Source organism: Ovis aries, chromosome 7 (genome assembly GCF_016772045.2).
Source record: "Ovis aries strain OAR_USU_Benz2616 breed Rambouillet chromosome 7, ARS-UI_Ramb_v3.0, whole genome shotgun sequence".
Taxonomy (NCBI): Eukaryota; Metazoa; Chordata; class Mammalia; order Artiodactyla; family Bovidae; genus Ovis; species Ovis aries.
This window is the reverse complement of record NC_056060.1, coordinates 66947366-66954176: the sequence shown is the minus strand read 5'-3', so window position 1 is coordinate 66954176 and position 6811 is coordinate 66947366.

Genomic DNA, 6811 nt, shown 5'->3' with positions numbered 1-6811 from the left:
TTGATGCCTTTTGGGATTTATGTTTATAACTCTTAGGTTGCAAATTACCCTTCCCACTCTGGATAACTTAGTAATTCTGGACCGAGTGGTCTTTTCACTTCATTCCCCCCTCTCCAGCCCACTTGACCACTCTGATAGTGAATTTGGAATATCTCAGTTCAATGCGGAGGCAGGTTGCTGGCAATTCAAAACCCATTTGGACTTTGGGCATCGTGAAAAACAAACAACATTGATGTTTCATGTGAACTCACTGATTGTGTTTGAGAACACTGGCTTCTAACCAGCATTATCAGTGATCGTCAGTTACTTGCCTTCTTAGGCCTTGAGGAGTACACTAGTGTCAAAGTATAATTTTCACAAGGTTACAAACATAACTGTTGTACAAAATTAAGGTGAAAGTGAAGTTGCTCAGTCGTGTCCGACTCTTTGCGACCCCATGGACTGTAGACTACCAGGCTTCTCTGTCCATGGAGTTTTCCAGGCAAGAATACTGGAGTGGGTTGCCATTTCCTGAGTATGCACTAAAGGTCTGTTTATCTCATTCATGAAAGATCAAAACTGGTTCCAAGGAATATAGGAAAAACAGATTATCTATAGTCACTTAAAAAACCATAGTTTAATAAATGTCTAAATTATACATATTTGTTATATCATACAGGGCAAAACTTAGACCTTTAGGTTGTGATCTTTTTTACCAGGCAGAAACAATTTATCTGTGAGCAAATTCATTTGTATTGCTATTGGACAAGAATAATTTTCATTGCTTACATTTTCTACAGATTAACATATACAATCAATAGTAAATAATATCCAATAAAAGTACATATCACACCTGAGAGAACTAGGTATTCCTTAGTTGGCCCACTGGACATTGCTCCAGTGTGATATAGAAAGGATATGCAGTTACCTTTTTCTTTGTTTCCAAGTTTTGGCTATTTTTTTCCCTTAATATAAGAAAACAATTGTATTTTCTTCAAATTTTTAAAGCTTTATCAATCATTAAAAATTCTTGCTCAACTCTATGATAGTTAGTTTAGAAAACGATGTAGTTACTACAGGCTTCCCAGGCAGCGCTAGTGGTAAAGAATCCACCTGCCAATGCAGGAGATGCAAGAGACAAGGGTTCGATCCCTGGGTTGGGAAGATACCCTGGATAGGAAATGGCAACCCACTCCAGTATTATTGCCTGGGAAATTCTGGGACAGAGGAGCCTGGTGGGCTACAGTCCACAGGGTTGCAAAGAATTGAACACAACTGATCAACTGAGCGCACACACACACACACACACAGTTAATACACTTCCAAGTTTTAAGATTTCCCTCCCCATCTCCCCCTGCAATGCTTTCTTATTTATTTAGAATGATCTATGAATAGGTTGATGCATTTACCTTATCCCCTAGAGCAAGATATTTATATACATGCAGAAAAATGAATAGAATTGGCTATGGTTTCTGCAACATGACACCTAGTGTGACCGGACACTGGGCTAAAAGTACTATGATTGTGCTTTCTCTGGATATAAAAAGACATAGTATTTCCTCTCCATTAAGTTTGACATATTAACGTCATAGAACCTCAAGAAGAAATGAAACAATAAATTCTTCTGGGTGACAGGCATGATTTTAAATATATTAAGGGGAGGAAAGTGTAAAATGCATTGATCTGACTGCTTCTCTTCTGACGGTCATCATCATCACAGAGCAAATGTACAGTTTTGAGGGAGCAGAGGACTTCTCAAGCTGAGCATGTGAGCTGTCCTCACTTCGGTGACTGCCCGACTGCTTCCCAGCAGGCGTCCGAAGGATACTGCCTTCTGATACGTGAGGAACGGAGGGACGCTTCTAGCAGTTCCTGCCTATTAGCACAACAGGAAGGAGATGGCTCAGAGATAAGGAGACACAGGCAAGCATTAGCTGTGCTTTGGAAACATTACATTAACAAATAGATTCAGTGTCCATCCGCAGCCTCCCAGCCTCCCAGCCAGAGCTCCAAATTCCACTCTAATCCCACAGAATTCCCACTGCTCCCCTTTGACTGAGCTATTGCGGAAATTCTTTCTGCAGCTGTTGGGGAGACTGGTCGCCCTCAGAAGAGAGTAGCAATGACAGCACGAGCTACCGCTTATCCAAAACATCATCTCCTCACCCACGAAGGAGGAGTAGGATGAGGAAAATTTGAAATCTACTGGTAATCTCTGCACTTAAGTATTGATTAGACTGTGATAAACCCCATGTTACAAGAGGACTATGGATTAGTCCCCAAATCAGCCGTGTTTATAAGGTTAAATTTCCTTTTTATTTCCCTTCTTGAAGAACAATATGGGAAAAAGGCCAAAGGATGACTGGGGATTATAGCTGTAAATATCTCTGAATTTTACAAAATTGCATAATATGCCTATTTATATAATTGGGATTGCACCAGTGTCACACAGGGAACACTGCCTTTTTTTTTTTTTTTTGTATTTTTGTTATTGTGGTAAAATATACATTAAACTTACCATTTTAACCACTTCTAGGTGTATAATTTGGCGACATTAGGCACATTCACAATGATGTGCAGCCATTGAAAGTGAGAGTGAAGTCGCTCCGTCGTGTCTGACTCTTTGCGACCCCATGGACTGTAGCCCACCATGCTCCTCTTTCCATGGGATTTTCCAGGCAAGAGTGCTGGAGTGGATTGCCATTTCCTTCTCCAGGGGATCTTCCAGACCGAGGAATCGAACCCTGGTCTCCCACAATGCAGTCAGACGCTTTACCGTCTGAGCCCATTACCACCGTCCATTTCCAGAAGTTTTCAACATCCTGAACAGAAACTGTGACCGAATAAAAACTTCTCATTCCCTCCTCCCCCATCCTTGGTAACCATGTATTTCCGCCTCTATGAATTTGACTACTTTTGGTCCCTCATATAAGTGGAATCATATTTGTCTTTTAGTGTCACGTTTATTTCATTTGGCATGTTTCAGAATTCAACGGTTACTTTCAATGCTTCATTGATGAATCTCTTATAGAGAGAGTAACTTACCCTGTAGTATCTTCTGATATGAGTTAATATGTCTCAAACTCAAAATCCCGTTTTGCCTTACAAAACAGCTGGCAGCTGGGCTCTGATTACTTTTTTTTCCTTTTAAGTCAGGTATTGCTTCTGTAAAATCTAAACAGAAAGACTCTTCAGCAAGTGATTAATTTTGGCTGCAAGCATGACTTGCAATTCAGTAATAAAATGAAATCTTCCTCTTGTACCTAGACTGAACAAAATCAACAACAATATGTTCTGTTCACTGATCCTTCCTGTGAGCCAAGGAGAGATGGGACCATGACGGATGCCACTTGTTAGATGATAATGAAATGCAATTTGTGTCCAGCAGACCCAGCAGAAACACTCCCAGGCACAAGAAAAATCTGCCCAGATGTTACTCTCCATTTTTCAAAGCCAATTCCTGCTCCATGTTGTGCCCAGGATGCTACCTTTTCTAGCTCAAGCATTGATTGTCATGCCCAGTGAACCAGTGTGCCTAGTAACCAGCCAATCAGAGCTTCTTTCATGCTTGAATACCAAATAGAGGAGTGGGAGGGTAGGAACTGAGAGAATAATAGAAAGGAAAACTAAGATCAAGTATGATCATGTAGCGGAGAAGGCAATGGCACCCCACTCCAGTACTCTTGCCTGGAAAATCCCATGGATGGAGGAGCCTGGTGGGCTGCAGTCCATGGGGTCACCAAGAGTCGGACACAACTGAGCGACTTCACTTTCACTTTTCACTTTCATGCATTGGAGAAGGAAATGGCAACCCACTCCAGTATTCTTGCCTGGAGAATCCCAGGGACGGGGGAGCCTGGTGGGCTGCCATCTATGGGGTCACACAGGGTTGGACACGACTGAAGCAACTTAGCAGCAGCAGCAGCAGCATGACCTAGTTCATTCCAGCTGTACTCCAATTACAATCAGTGGCTGCCAGGTATACCTCAAAACAGCCATAACAAAAGAGTAAATTCTACTTTAGGATAAGCTTCTCATGAGCAGTTCCCAGTTGTATCCAAATTCATGCCATCAAATGAAAGCCTCAAATTATGTGAAGCTTAAAACACAAACACAGGCAAATACACATGCAAGACTAAAATGAGATACAGTGAAGGGAATAAATTAGCACCAGCTGCAGCCCAATTAAGCAAAGGCTTCCACAAGGGAAAGCTTACTTGTGATTTACCTAAACAAACCCTCTTCCTTTTTGTTGCAATTTGCTGCTTATTAATTTTTCTTATTAAAATGACTACAAAGAGGAACCAAGAGCATTGTTATCACATCAGGAGAAAAAAAACCCAGTTCTTCCAATCAAAAGAATGCTTTGAAAGGATATTTTTAGCCAAATATTTGTAACATCTTAAAAATATTTAAAAGTAAAAAAAGCAAAGTTACATAAGTACATATTTAAAAGAGTCAAAACTTATGATGAAAAAACTAATTTCCAGCTCCGTCTGTTCTTACCTCTTCAGAGGCCACAACTTTCAAATCTTTCAGCCATTTCTTCTAGAGTTTGTCTCCATAAGTACACTTTTCTGGATAATATGCTTCCATTGTGATTTCTGGATATGAATTTTTACCTTATCTGTTGATTTCCTGTTTGAAGAAGATTTTGCTGCCTTTCATATGAGTCCTGCCACTACGAATCTCTCATCTCTCCTCCAAACCCCCGATACTGAGGGGAGGAGGGAGAAAAAGCTGAAGAAAGTCTGAGGTCTTATGCTACTGCATATTGTGAAGCGCACATTCATGGGCAAAGAAGAAAATAAAGTCACAGCCAGCTCTTACAGTTCTAAGCACGTTACAGATATCAATTCATTTACCCCTCACAGTGATCCTACAAAGTAGACATTAGGCTTATCCTCGTTTCACAGATGAGAAAACTAAGGCACAGAGAGTTTAAGTAACTAAGAGATGCTTTAAGTCATCCATAGTCTCTACACTATATCCAAGGTAATAGATGTGACTGCTCTTTCAGGGTAAGAAGCAATACACACTTGCTAAGAAAATTAGAGAAACCAAGGGAACATTTCATGCAAAGATGGGCTCGATAAAGGACAGAAATGGTATGGACCTAACAGAAGCAGAAGATATTAAGAAGAGATGGCAAGAATACACAGAAGAACTGTACAAAAGGATCTTCATGACCCGGATAATCACGATGGTGTGATCACTCACCTAGAGCCAGACATCCTGGAATGTGAAGTCATGTGGGCCTTAGAAAGCATCACTATGAACAAAGCTAGTGGAGGTGATGGAATTCCAGTAGATCTATTTCAAATCCTGAAAGAGGATGCTGTGAAAGTGCTGCACTCAATATGCCAGCAAATTTGGAAAACTCAGCAGTGGCCACAGAACTGTAAAAGGTCAGTTTTCATTCCAATCCCAAAGAAAGGCAATGCCAAACAATGCTCAAACTACCACACAATGGCACTCATCTCACATGCTAGTAAAGTAATGCTCAAAATTCTCCAAGCCAGGCTTCAGCAATATGTGAACTGTGAACTTCCTGATGTTCAAGCTGGTTTTAGAAAAGGCAGAGGAACCAGAGATCAAATTGCCAACATCTGCTGGATCATGGAAAAAGCAAGAGAGTTCCAGAAAAACATCTATTTCTGCTTTATTGACTATGCCAAAGCCTTTGGCTGTGTAGATCACAATCAACTGTGGAAAATTCTGAAAGAGATGGGAATACCAGACCACCTAACCTGCCTCTTGAGAAATCTGTATGCAGGCCAGGAAGCAACAGTTAGAACTGGACATGGAACAACAGACTGGTTCCAAATAGGAAAAGGAGTACGCCAAGGCTGTATATTGTCACCCTGCTTATTTAACTTCTACACAGAGTACATCATGAGAAACCCCGGACTGGAAGAAACACAAGCTGGAATCAAGATTGCCGGGAGAAATCTCAATAACCTCAGATATGCAGATGACACCACCCTTATGGCAGAAAGTGAAGAGGAATTAAAAAGCCTCTTGATGCAAGTGAAAGAGGAAACTGAAAAAGTTGGCTTAAAGCTCAACATTCAGAAAACGAAGATCATGGCATCCAGTCCCATCACTTCATGGGAAATAGATGGGGAAACAGTGAAAACAGTGTCAGACTTTATTTTTTGGGGCTCCAAAATCACTGCAGATGGTGAGTGCAGCCATGAAATTAAAAGATGCTTACTCCTTGGAAGAAAAGTTATGACCAACCTAGACAGCATATTCAAAAGCAGAGACATTACTTTGCCGACTAAGGTCCGTCTAGTCAAGGCTACGGTTTCTCCAGTGGTCATGTATGGATGTGAGAGTTGGACCGTGAAGAAGGCTGAGCGCCAAAGAATTTATGCTTTTGAACTGTGGTGTTGGAGAAGACTCTTGAGAGTCCCTTGGACTGCAAGGAGATCCAACTAGTCCATTCTAAAGGAGATCAGCCCTGGGATTTCTTTGGAAGGAATGATGCTAAAGCTGAAACTCCAGCACTTTGGCCACCTCATGCGAAGAGTTGACTCATTGGAGAAGACTCTGATGCTGGGAGGGATTGAGGGCAGGAGGAGAAGGGGACAACTAAGGATGAGATGGCTGGATGGCATCACTGACTTGATGGACACGACTCTGAGTGAACTCTGGGAGTTGGTAATGGACAGAGAGGCCTGGTGTGCTGCGATTCATGGGGTCGCAAAGAGTCGGACACGACTGAGCGACTGAACTGAACTGAACTGAAGGAGATAATGATCTTGTAGACGATGACAGTGTTGGAGATGCCTGGCCAGTGCTGGACACACAGTGCTGGGTATCAGCA